The sequence below is a fragment of the Arachis hypogaea genome, chromosome 15 (genome assembly GCF_003086295.3).
Source record: "Arachis hypogaea cultivar Tifrunner chromosome 15, arahy.Tifrunner.gnm2.J5K5, whole genome shotgun sequence".
NCBI lineage: Eukaryota > Viridiplantae > Streptophyta > Magnoliopsida > Fabales > Fabaceae > Arachis > Arachis hypogaea.
The window spans coordinates 27849787-27865134 of NC_092050.1; positions in this window are offsets into that span (position 1 = coordinate 27849787).

Here is a 15348-nt window from a genome sequence, read left to right on the forward strand (position 1 = left end):
AGCCAAGGATTGAAGGGGAATCAACATACTTTTACATACTTTAGATACTTTAATCATTAGTCATAGTTGAGTTTTAGAAATAGTTAGAGTTAGAGAGAGAAGCTCTCCCTTCTCTCTAGAATTAGGATTAGGAATTAGGGTTAGATTAGGATCTCATAGTTCTAGGTTTAATTCAAGTCTCCTTCTACTTCTACCTTCAATTGATGATTGCCACACTTTGGTTCTTCTCTCTATCCCTATTCTCTTGTTGTAATTTCTCTTATTTTGTTTCTAGGTTTTGTAATTGAGATACTCTTGTTCTCTCTATTTTCTTTCAATAATGCAATTTGAGGTAATTCATGATAATTGTGATTTCCTTGATTGTTGTTGTTAATTCTTTACATTCAATTGTAGTTAGAATTCATTCTTGTTGTGATTGACTATACTTTTCTTTTGTGCCTTCCAAGTGTTTGATTAAATGCTTGGAAGAATGTTAGACTAGAATTTTATGTTCTTGGCTTGAGAAGGTAACTTAGGATTTCTTGAGTCACTAGTGTCCAATTGATTGATAGTTGATAGCCATTAACTCTAGCCTTCATTAATCCAATTAGTGGAAAGCTAGGACTTATGGACTAGGATTGATATAACTCACTTGACTTTCCTTTGTTAATCGATTTAAGGATGACTAAGTGGGATTAATCCTTGCAACTACCATACTTGTGGCTAGTGATAATGATGAAGACCCTTGACAACCAAACCTTGCCAAGACCATTTTGTGAATAAAGTTTTCCTACCATTTACTATTCACATTCCTCATCCAAAACCCCAAAATAAACAAGTCCATAACCAATAACAAGAACACTACCCTGCAAGTCCTTTGAGAGACGACCCGAGGTTTAAATACTTCGGTTTATAGATTTTAGGGGTTTGTACTTGTGACAAACAAATTTTTGCATGAAAGGATTATTGTTGGTTTAGAGACTATACCTCAACGAGATTTTATTTGTGAAATTCTATACCATCAAAAATCCATTCGTCACTAAACCACCAACAAAATCACCAAGATAACCACCAACAAAACCACTAACAATACCACCACCAAAACTAGTAACAAAATCACTAGCAAAACAACTAGCACAACCACTAACTAAACCACCCTAAAACCACTAACAAAATCACTAACATAACCACTATGAAAACCATTTACAAAACCGCTAGTAAACCTCTTACCAAACCACATACAAAATCACTAATGAACTTTACAAATTCAATCACATACAAAGTTACCAACGTCATTTATTATCAAAACCACTAACAGAACGTATATAAACAAACAAATAAGCTACTTAATCCTACTTTTAAAAAATAGATTTCGTACTTACCTCTTTGTTGATGACACCGGCTATATGGGCTACTCCATCCAAACGATAAAGTCTGTCCGGATTATCCCCCATCGGCTGAATATTCTGCTCAAGCCTTTGTTGGAGTCGTTTTGAGTCATTTTCTCTGGGATTTGGTGGGGTATACTTTTGAAAAAGTAGTTCGAATGAGATTGGTTCAAACTCCTTTTATAGCCGAACCTTGAGTAATTCGAAACACCCTAATTTGAATTACTACTTGAACCAAAAAATGAGTAATTTGAATCTGGCCAATTCAAATTACTAAGTGCAGTGTGTGTGTGTGTGTGTGTGTGTGTGTGTGTGTGTGTGTGTGTGTGTGTGTGTGTGTAATTCGAATCACCCTGATTAGAATTAGTGTGTGTGTAATTTGAATCAGGTTGATTCGAATTAGTTGTTGATTTGCTATAGCTGTTACTGGAATTATTTGAAAATAGTTAATTGTATTCATGATTTGCTATTTTGTGCTGAATTAATGGAGAATTTGCTGTTGAGATTGTGTGAAAATTGTTTGATTGTGTGGAGATTCACTGTTTTACTGCCCATTTTCATGAATATGTTGCTGAAACTATTGGGTTAATTTTGTGATTGTGTTGAGAAATTGCTGATGATTTTATTGAGAAATTGAAAATATTCTAAGTTTACTGACTGTTTTGTTGAAAAATTGCTACTGAAAGTGTTTGGAACTATCCTAAGTTTGCTGATTGAATTGATGGAATATGATTGCTGAATTAATTGGATTATGCTTGAGTATTGCTGTTAATCCACTAGTGATACTCCATCATGCTTTTATGTTTCTTGGATTTGAATTTTATTTGGTTTGGATTGACTGATTTGTTTGCTGGATTTTGTTTAGGTTTAATTACAATTTCATTTTTGCTGAGTTGTATATCATTGCTGAAAAGTGATGGGAAGGATGTTGCAGTGAAGATTCTGAAAAGGGACGATGTACAAAGAAAAAATTTCAAATGACTATCAAGCTAGTGAAGAGTCAGATAGATCCATCAGCATAAAAAATATTTAGTGCATCAGAAACTGTAAAAAATAACGGCCTTGATCCCATTAAATTTGTCATAGCCTCAATGCCAATTCTATTGACAATTTCAATATGTTTGTTATATTATGTTCGGAAGTTGGTATTTCAAATTCCATAAGCAAATCGAATGAAGCTTGTATCCTTGTATGGAATTAATCTTTTCATTATGCTATTGTTAAAGTAGTTTAGAGAGTTTTTCTTTTTTCACTGTCTTTGTAAGTTACCAAGCTATTATGCAAATAATAATGGCTATTACTTATATTTATACAGGTACATAAATAGAAATTTTTCTTCTTCAAAACTATTGGACATTTAAGAAGCAAATACAAATAGATTATAGAAGTAATTTTGGATGGTGTATCTTAAACTATTGGACATTTGTATATGAGAACTTCAAAATACAAGATTGATAAAAAAGAATTTTATGATGGAAAACAAGATTGATTATACTACACTCTTAGTGTGATAGCTTCAAAAGTGAAACCAACATGGCATGTTGCTTGGGAAGGTGGTGAAGGAATTTAGAGGTATCCATAACTGCTACACAAAGAAATTTGAAAAATATATAAAGTAACATCTATTTAGTATGAAAAAGGAACATCCTGATGCTTGACAGAAGTAACATCCACTTAGATCTTTGCAAAAACAATCAGGTACCTACATGGGGAAACATGCCGAGTAGGATTTAAAAAAAAAGGTCATGTAATTCTTAAAGAAATACAGTTTTCCACATCTACAACACAAGAAAACTCGAAAAATGTATAAAGTAACATCCATTTAGTATGAAAAAGGAACATCCTAATGCTTAACAGAAGTAACATCCACTTAGATCTATACAAAAACAACTAAGTACCTACACGAAGAAACATGCCGAGTAGGATTTAAAAAGAAAAGGCCATACAATTCTTAACAAAATACAGACATCTACAACTACAAAACAAGAAAACTCAAAAAATATAAAGTAACATCCATATAGTATGCAAAAAGAACATCCTGATGTTTGACAGAAGTAACATCCACTTATCATGAATTTTTTAGGTATCATTTTTCTTTTGTGGTATGACCTTAAAAACTCCATGTCTTCTGCAATGGATGGCGAAGAAGGAAAAAAGAAAGAGAAGGATAAGTTCTATAGCCGAATCCACATGTGTGTGTCTTGATGGTGGCGCGCGATAGTCGGCGGCGAGGCTTTTCAGCAACATAAATCAGGTAATTTTGTAATCTGTAAAGATATTTGGGTAAGATTTCACATAAGCAAAACTGTCAATACAATTCCACAGAAATATATATAATAACCATATATTGTCGCCATAAAAAATTTACTGAAATCCACCTATATTATTCCTTTAATAAGGCTGTGCTGCATAATATATATATATATATATATATGCTTTTTTGGCATAGCTGTGCTCCAAATATAACCATTACCTTCTTGGTAACTTACAAACTCCAACAGATTTCGTCTAAAACCTACTAATAATCCTTAATCAGAAAATCAAACTTTTTTCGATGGGGTTTCATCTAATTAGAACAGACCCAAATTCAATTAGGGATCAAAACAAAGAAAAAAAATACATGTGATCAAAACTCCGAATAACAGAAAAACATGCAGCTGATATTTTTGACAGGGACCAGTGATGCACCAAGATTATATTACCTGAGCATTACAACATAGAAGAAACATCCCTTCAAATAAAATTCACCGGAACCACTATACCAAAACCACGTCCAATTCTGTTTTCAAAACATGCATAGGAAATCAGAGGAACCATCTACCATACCTGACAATTGGTGAGACGAAAGGAAGATTCTATGCTGGAGAACTTGAGGAACACCGGCGGAAGGCGCAGCTGCAACAAGAGGCTTCAGATGCGCTGGTGAAACCCGCATGCAGTAGCAGAGTTCCTGGAGACGTGGAGACGCGAGGCAGGTTGAGGCTTCAGCGCGACGTCGCGGTGCCCGGAGAAGAAAGGGAAGAGGGTTCCGTGATGTTCCCGGAGGCGTGGCGCGTGTGAAGATGTTTTTCAAACTTCTGGTAAAATAGTGAAATCATAGGTAGGGTTTTTAGGGAGGGTTATTTTGGTTCACCCTAGGTTAATTTTCTGGATGCTGAAGTTAATTGGGCTTCTGGTTCCAAGCCCAACTGCAGTTGGCTGATTCTTGGCTTATATAAAGTTAGTTCCCTAGCATTGTTGATTATTCAATTAAGCATTTTACTCGTTTAATTAATTACCATCAATGCACGTGACTCAGAGCCAATGTCATCTTTTTTGTTAGCCATGTCACTGATTAATGTTAATATCATTCAATTTAGTTGATGGTTATCTTTTTTGTTAGCCATGTCACTGATTAATGTTAATATCATTCAATTTAGTTTATGGTTAATTGACTCACTTGGATTGTATTAGGTAATCAATGACTTTCTTAAATAATATAAATAACCACCAATCAAATAAAAATACACTACACTTTCAAATTATTCACCTAAATCTTAATATTAAAATAACCATCCGTACACCTAGTGAAATGAACATCCGATATATCTATTGTTCATATTGTTTAGTATTTTCATTGTCTACCTATACTTTTCTTAAGGAGTCAATGAGATATCTATACAATGGCTACAATGGGTTGTTTGTTAGGCCCAATATGAATTAAAAATGAGGATTAACCCCTTTTTACCCTAATTAACCTAAATGCCTATTCAGTTTTGTTTTAACCTCTATTTTCAATTTTTTCCCAATTCCTCTATTTTGAACGGAAGGCCACGTTACCACCCAAAACCCCCCATTGTCGCAGCTGAACATCCCGACACCCAGTAGCCGCCGCTTGACCTGCGAATTGCGTCCCTGCCGCAGAGGACTTCAGGGGCCAACCTTCTTCGCACCTGTCCTCCATTGCTAGCAGCAATTGCTGCGCAATGTGACGGCTGAGCATCCCTGTCCGAGTTTCTGCTTGACACAGAGCTTCCCTCGTGCGCCACCATCCTCGCTTGAAGCAACCCGTGAGCAACGTCGCGGCTGAACATCCGGCCGCTCTGCCCCCGCGCGATCTGGAACCCTAATCTGCCCCGACGCAACCTGCATCACCCAAGGTCATTTGCGCTTGCCATTCTGCGTCAGCCGGAGGCCTGGGTCCTCTTCCTGTATGACCGTTGGATGGTTCATAGACTCGTTGGTGTGCATGCCCGATCACACCTACCATCATCGACGTTAACTGGTTAGTGGCTTGATTTCTTTTTCTCATGATTCCTGTTTTTGGTGTTTCTAGTGCTGGATACTGTTTATATTGCTGAGTTGTTAGATTTATCACAGTAAAAACCTCACTTGCTGCATGATTATTATGTCGGACCTTGTTGAAAAAAATTGTAATGTGGATAGTTGCTTTTGATTTAATTTTTGCACGGAAAGAATTGCAAAAGCTTGGTTCAAATATGTCCGTTTTTTTTTTCTCGCTGTGTGGACTATTATTGATATCTAGTTGACACTGTGTAGATGGTTACTTTAGAATGTTATTGGATGGTTGTTTTCCATCAACAACAAAAAATTTGCTTATCTAGTTATTTTTTTGTAGTGATTTTGTTTTTTATTTTCTTTTCCTGTTTAGCAATTAATTTTAGTATCCGAGTACTATTGTATATTCCCTGAGGAAGTGTGATTGTATATTTGCCCATCAATTCGAGCTTCGTATTGCATAAGCCAATAAATTTGAAACAGGTCTTATTTTACTATTTGATCATTTTTCAACATAACCTTGTTGCCAAGATTTATGAAGTATGATTTGCTTTTACTTTGCGGAGATGTTGAAGAGCACATGACAAGTTAAAGTGCGAATATGTTGGTTAGTTTACTAAACCTTTGTATGGTCGATTTTGATGATGGTGAATGCTATTTTAATCCCAGTACATTATCAACTTGTTTGAACGAGTTGTTGTTTGATGGGTCTCTTCTTTTTGTAGGTAAGACAATGCATATACGATGCTAATTATATTAACTGTTTATTTAGTTTGAAAAAGTTCCTGGTAGATGTTTACTTTCACACATACCACTGACTTTACTTTTTTTGTGAACATATGACATGAAGAGAATAATTTTCTTATATTTGGTGTTAATTTAGTTTATCTACCTATAGAACATATGTAGAAGATGTTAGGTGTGAAAGGTTCTAATTTTGTACTTCAAGAATGTAAAAGATATGGGTCTAGTAGTGCGTATGGTTGTTAACTAAGATGTTGAATTTCACTGATTACTTTGCTGTTTAGGTGTGCCATATTTTTTCTTTGTGTGAATCTGATTTACCTTTCGGATTGTTATGTTTATAATTGGCCGAGTCGGACTCTCAGACCACCTAAATTCTTGCTGTGGACATCCTTTCTCTTCATCGGCCTTATAATTGTTTCTTTTATCATTTGGAATGAATACAAGGTTTTTAGCTCATGTTATTATAATTTTCGCTGGTTAATTATAAACTAAATAGAATCTTGCATTAGAATTCACAGGACCTACTGCGTGAGTAACTTTTCACGGCACTCCAACAATCCATTATCATACCGTCTGAACCCAAAATCAGATGGGTAAAACGGTATCACATTGTTTACATGATTGAAAGAACATGTTTGGTTATATGTTGTGACGTAATTCTTTTCTTAATTTTTGCTCAACAGAAATTAGTCGAGACGCGATGCTCACCTTGCTACATCAACAACTTGTTTTTCCACTTGGAACTACATAATGAGAACGCTAAGTTGGCTGAGATTCTGACTATTGGATTTGATTTCCTGCGGTGGGTACCGCTATGGCATGTGAAGCAGAGCATCATGCTCCAACTTGCGAGGGCCTATGACGTGGAATCAAACACTCTCAAGGTTGACACAGGGGACATCTGCGTTACCGCCGAACTGATCGGTAGTGTATTCGGCATACCTTCTAGAGGTTAGTAGAAGTTATGTAAGATGTAATAATTATTGTGCGTGTTTTTTTAGTTTGCCTTTGTTGACACTGATTGATTGTTGTATAATATTTTCTTAATGTAGGGGACCCAATCCCGGAACTGCAAAAGAAAAATGCATCCTATCTGGCACTTAAGAGACAGTTCTAGAAGAAAACAACAACACAACTGTGAGACTTTGTCTTTGGCTATCCAATGTAGACCGAGCAACAAAGGATGGATTTTAGATGATACTTTATCCTCGTGGTTCTGAAGATGTTTTTCTTTGCCCCACAAGCCAGCAGACTATCTTCCCATGGCACCTCCCTCCGATTTTGGATGTCTCGAACCCAAGAAGATTCCACTGGCCATATCAGATATTAAAGTGGTTGCGAGATGCAATAAGAAAATTCCAAAACGAGCACCAGGAAACATGCGGCGGGTGCATGTTCGTGTTACTGGTATCGCACCTAGTTTACCTAATTTTCTCCTACATGTACGGCTTAAGTTGTAAATCCTAACATTTGAATTACTTGTGTCCAGGTTCTATACTTTCAGCGCTTAAAGCATGGTCCGTTATATGCATGTCAAGCACGCGAGTCTTGGATTGATGAATGGACCGCTATTGAACTTGATAAGAAGGCCAACCATGTTATTTCACAGGTACAATCCCTAATAATTTCATTTTTATAGTCAAATTAAATACAAAGGGCATCAGAGGTTCAAGTTAATTTCTGCTAACTTCATTGTCCTACGTTGAACACACAGGGATGCATTGTGGACAAGGCCAGAAAGGAGAAAAAAACCAAGAAAGCAGCTAGTAGTAAAGAAGAAAACGAACAAGCAAGGTGTAAAAGGCCCCGCAAGGACTCCGACCAAGCGCCGTTTACCAGGTGCAGGACTACACTTCAGCAAAAATATATGGATGCGCAGAAGGTGATCTGTTTTTATTAAATGAATTGTGTTATTATCATGGATGTTTATTTTAGTATGTATACGACTGGTTCTTATTATGTTGGTACATTCCACCTTATTTGGTGTGCAACGTGTTGTATTGTGCATGTGACGATATCTGGGAATATAGTCACGACTGTAGTTATAAAATTATTCCTCACCTCTCAAGCATGATAAAGTGTTTTATATATGTTGTTTTTCATATCCTACTGGGTCGCTTAAATCGCTTAATCCGTTCAATGTCTACACCACAGGAATGCAGGCCTGGTACGAGGAGAAAGTTGCCTATTCGCAGAAGCCGATCAGGAAGCGGCATAAAAAAAACACTTCCAGGAGAGAGTGTTCCAAACAGCAAGGGGACACCTTTGATAGTCCCAGACTCTGATGATGAAGATAATGTGCCGCTTGCTAGAAGGCAACAATTATTCCAATAAGAGCCTCCACCACAGGATGTCCATCAAGTAGAGCCCGTGGTTACGGACGATCGTAAAGGAGGCATCTCCACGTACGCCGTCTGCGGCACTTGTCTAGCTTACCGAGTACGATTTTGACAGGTAAGTTGTTTGTGGCTTACTTTGCTGTCTGTTTTTCTTCTTTTTTATCCCTCGTGTTGTGATTACTAGTCGTGGTAAGCATAACTGGTCGTTTTAGCTAACGTCATATTGCATTCATTTGCAGCGAATTTGACGTCTCCATCGTACAGTGTCCTGAATTTGAACAAGTGTTGTAGAATGTTGAACAAGGGCGGCAAACAAGGGCCATAAGCATGCAGCCCCTACAAATGGTGATGCCAAAGAAGTCATGCTACCATACACCAAGTCCAGGGAGACCCAGCTTTTCACTCGGTTTAACTCAGTTTGAAAAGGCTCCAACTCTGTCCCCGATCCATTCAATTCATCCAAGGCTTAGGAATATAAAGAAGGGGGAGACTAAAGAGAAACAAATCAGAGCATGGATACTTAACTCGTCCTTGAACAAAGAGCAACATTTGGCAGCCTATAAAGGTCGGGAACATCTGGTATTACAAAGGAAAGACTTATGGACCTTGAAAGCCCGTAGTTGGGTCAACAGCACGGTAAGTATCTGAAGTTAATCATGCGTCTTAATTTCCTACCTTTCTATCGGTATTTAGTTTGTACTTGCTCACTCTATTGTGCATGTCATTCAATGGATGTGCTACTCCTTCAACGACACCGAATCATCTAGATTCAAACAAGATTTCTATTGCGTGTGTTCAGGGATACTGGTAATTACACTCTACTGATTCTAATATATTTCAGATTGTGTTAGGATTCTTACTAGTTGTGGGTTTCCAGAAATCAGTCACACAAAATGATAATCTGGAATCATTCATTGACGGTGCAAGTCCAGTGTATGTGGGGCTTGGTCCAAGCTTTGGTGCGGATAATAGGTTCTTTGACAAAGTCGAAGCTATAAAGAGAAAATGGGTCAGTTGTAATCTTTTTTAAATACTCTGCACTTTCGCATATATTAGACTACTTGTAAAATTTTGAACATCCTTGTACTGTTTTTTCTGGTTATGTTGCATGAGTTGCATGTGATTATTTTGTTACCAGAAATAGCACCACTATCTCTTATTGTATTCAAAATAAACTTTTCAAGATCTCCCTTCCTGCTATATGTTTTCTTTAACATCGACAAAGATGGTCCGTTTGACTCTTAGAGACTCCTGTTTTGTTTTACAATATTTATAGCCTGTCTGAATCAGGTGCTGGTTTATGCGTGTCCTTTTTTTAGATAAAAATATTTGTATATGTTGCCTAAAGCGGGCTTTGAAATCCAATATTTATTCCAGAGTTCATTTGAAAAGGAATGGTTACTATTTCATACTATTAAAATGGTTGTTTTTATCTGCATATTTTGCTCTTCGAGTGTGCCATGTTATTACGTTAATTGAATCTACTCTTCTTTACTGTTGAATACGTTTATAATGGGTTGGGTGGGTCTCCTACGCCTATTAAATAGTTGCTTTAGGCATCCTGTATTTTCAGGATCAGTAATTTTTTTTTTTAAGAATTATGTTGTGACTGTCATCTGATTTGAGGATGTTCTGATTCTTTCATGGTCGAGGGAGTTGACTTATTTTTTTAAGAGACATATTCAATCTTGTGTACTAATTGATCCAGTTGTTAATTCCGAATTGTTGGAGGGGCCATTGGTGGGTGTATGGATTTGAGGTGAATGCGAAGCGCCTAGTGATAATCGACATTTTGTATTCTGTATCACAAGATGATGAACGGGATAAACTCGATGCATATGTGGTAAGACAATATATTCCTTTTTCCGATACACAGTTATAATATCTAATTCTATAGCATGTTGTTCTACTATTTCATTCCTTGATTTTCAGGGGAGACTGTTTGAGGACATGGCGATAATTGCAATTCCTGCATTCGTCCGGACTACAGACGGCCCATCTCATTCTTATGCTAGGGTTCTAAAGCAACCGAACAAATGAGATGAAATTATAACTCAGATTTTGTGGCCTTTTATTTTTCTTTCCATCATGCGGCATACCCTATTAAAAATTCGTGTCATCCCGATCGCATAAGTGTTTTATTTGCCTGTAGCTCTGATTGTGACATCTACGTTATTAAGTTCATGGAAAGTTGGACCGAAGACCGTGCTCTTGATGAATGGAACGGGGTGACTACAATAAACTTTTGGGCATATATCACGCGTCAATTTGAACATATTTTACTGTAATAGTTTTTACTCCTAACTCGCATGGAAAATCTATTTACAGGATTTACTCAAATCATACAGGATGGAGTTGATGCTAGACATTGTCTGTGGGTCACAAAATGCATTGGTTGATCAGGTTCTTGTATTATTGGAGGACAAGGTTCAACCTGTATGGAACAATCAACCACGGAACAAGAAAAAGAAAGTTAGATCACCATTCACTGCACTTAGCACGAGAACATTGATAGAACGTGCGGAAGGATTACCAAAGGGGAGGATAATCAAAGGGAGGAAGAAGTAGCGTACTTAGGTTTACTTACTGTGAATTTAATTACCATAAGATATTTAGCTTACTTTCTTCTTAGATTCTTAGGGATTTATTTATGATACATTCTCAAGGACTTGTTTCCAGTGGATTTTTTTTTTTAAATAAACTTTTGCAAATTTGTTGGTGTATAGTTGTTTAGGCAAGATACACCTACGAGTGTGTCAAAATGATCATCTATTTTGTTTAGGAAAGTAACCATCTATATTCATATTGAACCGAATATCTGGGTTGTTATGTCTTATCACAGGTATGTCTCTTTCGTATTTCAGATTTGACTTAAATATGTTAAGTGATGACATCATGATCACTGGTGTTGACACAAGATCCAGTGATTCCTTCGGAATGCATGCTATAGGTAGTATATGTTGAATTACCCGATGAATAACCATTCACGAATACTGCGAAACTGAACATCCAAAATCATACAATAACGAACATCCAATGTAACTCGATAAAAATAACAACGTAATTACCTTCTAAAACACCAACTAAATACCAAATGACCGTGTAAAATAACATTGTGAAACCGTGATAGTAAGATAAAACATAACCAACAATTATCATATACAACTAAGCACCTAAGAATAACCATCCACATTCACAATAGAAGCAAACATCCGATCACGTACAGAAATGAACATCCCAAGTATGTGAAAAAGATAACCATGTAGTCACTATCTAAAACGAACAGCTATGTACCGGATGACTATATAGTATAGCATGAAGCAATTTAGTACAAATTTAATAACATAACTCGCAAGTTAAAGAATAACCATCATCTATAACCATTATGCATTCAGTTCATTGAAATTAATAAAGTAAAGTGGTTCTTTCTGGCCAAAGTAAAATGGTTCATGGAAATTAATCAAGTATGGACTCTCGCAACAATTGCATACAAACCTTAAAACTATATATTTATAACATAAAGCCACCCTCTTCATCTAATCTTGATAATAAATGAATACCAATAGGAACCCTATATGCATGGAGATTAAAAATAAATACAAGCACACCCATGTCCTACATATTCTAACTTTTGTTGATGGAGCTTAACAAAGACATGAAGCCACCAACTTGTTGGGGATCGTTCTGGCTGACAATAGCAACGAAGTTTACATCTTAAGATGCCTCCGGACGAACCACCTGCTAAACACAACAAAAATGACCACATTTAACTTCTTGCATAGTACTATACCAAATAAAAATGCAAGGTCGAGATAGATACAAACATGTACCGAGGAGGCATTCTTGTTTTTCCTCCGAGCAGATTTCTTGAAGGACTTCTCCAGGGCAGTGCCAAACCTGTTACTCTTTGGCCGGCCCTTTGTGGTGACCTTTGATGGGCTTTGGATGTCGACTACACCGACAACGTTCGAACTCTGTGAGCCAATGCTGGTGTGGGTGTTCGCCACGTTCCCAGACCTCTTCTTGGCACGGTGCGCAGCAAGCTTGGCCCTTGTTTCTTCCAGAGCAGCATGCAGTAATGCTATTTCGTTGTTGTCATTGACGAACTCTTGACCAACGTTGTAGAAGTGTGCATATAATCCCCTGAATGCAACATGACTCTCATCCGACCGACTGACGTCGTAACTACTATTGACATAAGTATGCTTGTACTTTATGTTCTTGCTCCATCGAGGGAGAACATAACAAGTAGGAACTTTATACACTTTATACGAATGGAAAACTGCAAGATAGTGACAGTATAACACACCTGAACTCTAAAAAAGATTGCACTTACAACGAACCTCCTGTGTGGAACAGTCAAAGTGGACGTCATATGGAATGCATAAAATAGTATTGTTGACTAATTTCTCCTCTTCCACCTTCATGCATACCGATGGCCCCTCTTCAGCAACTACAGAGACTCTGCAATCAGCCTTCTTCACGAACTTAGTTTGAACATCCCTAAACATGCTGGTAGTGTACTCCTGCTGAAATTGTCTCTTCATAGGCGAGCTCGTTACACAAGGGATAACCCCCCTCGAGTCTACTGCATCATCCTTTAATTCCCTCTGCTCCTTGATTCCAAGCACATTATCATATTCGTCAACAAATTGGACCAAGCTAGTCCTACTATGTAAGAATCTACCGTAGAATGCACGCATGCTCTCACTCCTTTGCGTACTCCTCATGCATCCCAAAATTCACCCTTGAAGTATATGGAAACCCACATGCGTCGGTCATCATAGAGGTCTATAGAAAAAAAAAAACATCATTAGCAAAGAAACCTTACACTAAACTTATTACTACAAAATAGATAAAGCCAGATACCAAATAATTGTCAATTAAAGCGCGTAAAGTAATTGTACACTAACAAACCTGACAGCCATGTGTTGTTATGTAAGTTGTACTCCGCCATAAATTCAGACCAGTTATCCTCAAATGACTCCACAGTCTGAGAGTTTCCACACAATGTCATTGAGGTTATCATACAACTCTCTGTACCGGCGATAACCTCCAAGCTTGTGCGGTAACTTCTTCATAATGTGCCAGATGCACCACCGATGGCGTGTATCGGGTAACACATTTCTGATTAAACTTCACATATATCCTTGTCTTGCACCTAGTAGCTGAAATCGTGTTCTTCTACGTTGGTGGTTTGACACCAGACCCGTGGCACCCATCTCGATTACAGTGGATAGCTTGGTTAACGGGTTTCTTTGTGATCTTATCACATGTTGTCGTTCTTATCTTAGTTGCAAATCCTACTTTCTTTGCGTAAGTAACATAGAATTCATGAGCCATCTGCAACTGCGCAAACCGCATTCTAACTCTTGGTATTTTGTCTTCTTAAAGGTAACCATGATCCGGTAACTACGTTTTAGATTAAATAAAAAAAAATCATTACCATTAATGATCAAATCAAATATGTGGATCATGACTACACAAAATTAAACTAGAGTCCAAAACCTCGCAACCAAGATGCATCTCTTCACTTCCAACCTCAGTAATATCTGACAGTTGCATGGCCTACAATTCCAAAATAAACACAGAAATCCAAAAAAAAATCCTTATTAAATATCATGTAAATAAAACCTCAATATCCAGCACAAAAAACGCAACAAAAACTAGAAATCACTTTAATCATCCTACCCATTTTAGCTTAAAAACAAATGCATGAAAATGACAATGATGGGTAATTGAATTAATTATTTCATTTTACCTATTATATAAGTATTGTAACTACTATGTATTCTCTTTCACAATGTCACTGTACCTTGCATAGCTGAATATGCAATAGATACAATTACCATACACATAGTTCAGTCCTCGACTTCAGCACCTGCATCACCCTAGAGTTACTTTTTTTATTCATTTAATGACCATCATGTATAATTATATACATAAATTCTTATCTAAACATGCAGGAAGCATATTATGTATCCCATCAGTTGATTACTCTTGCCTATTACATTTTCATTTTCAAATATATTCTTCATAGTAATAAGACCATTAGTTGTAACTCAAATTCAACATACATCACTACTAAGGCTTCAGGGACCTATAGGCATCATGCACAGAAACATGGGTGATTAATTATTGAGTAGCAAGGTCTCCAAATATAGTCAACTCTCATGCTTATACATGCAATCAAAATTTGGTTATATAAATTTATATATTCATAGAAGATAGTCCAATAAAGAAGTAGTCCCATCCAGAGACAAATCAATATGCCATGATTAATTAATTTATGCAAATTCTCCATACATATAAGCATACCATTCAATATAAAATAATCACCAAAATCATGAATGTTTATAATGCATCCGGGTAAGCATTAAACATAAAATTAAACACGGCATTTGCATTGAGATTTAAAATCTAAATCAGTTGAAAAATAACCATCCATTATCAATGTTTTGAATGTAAGTTGCTCACCTTATTCGATTGCTCATCATCAATGACGAAATGGTCGGCTACGGTTTCATGTGGATTTGATGAATTCTCGTTATTCGCCCCTCCATTTTGTTTTATTAAAATAAAAATAAAACTCTCTACACCTGTGTAATAATTGGCCC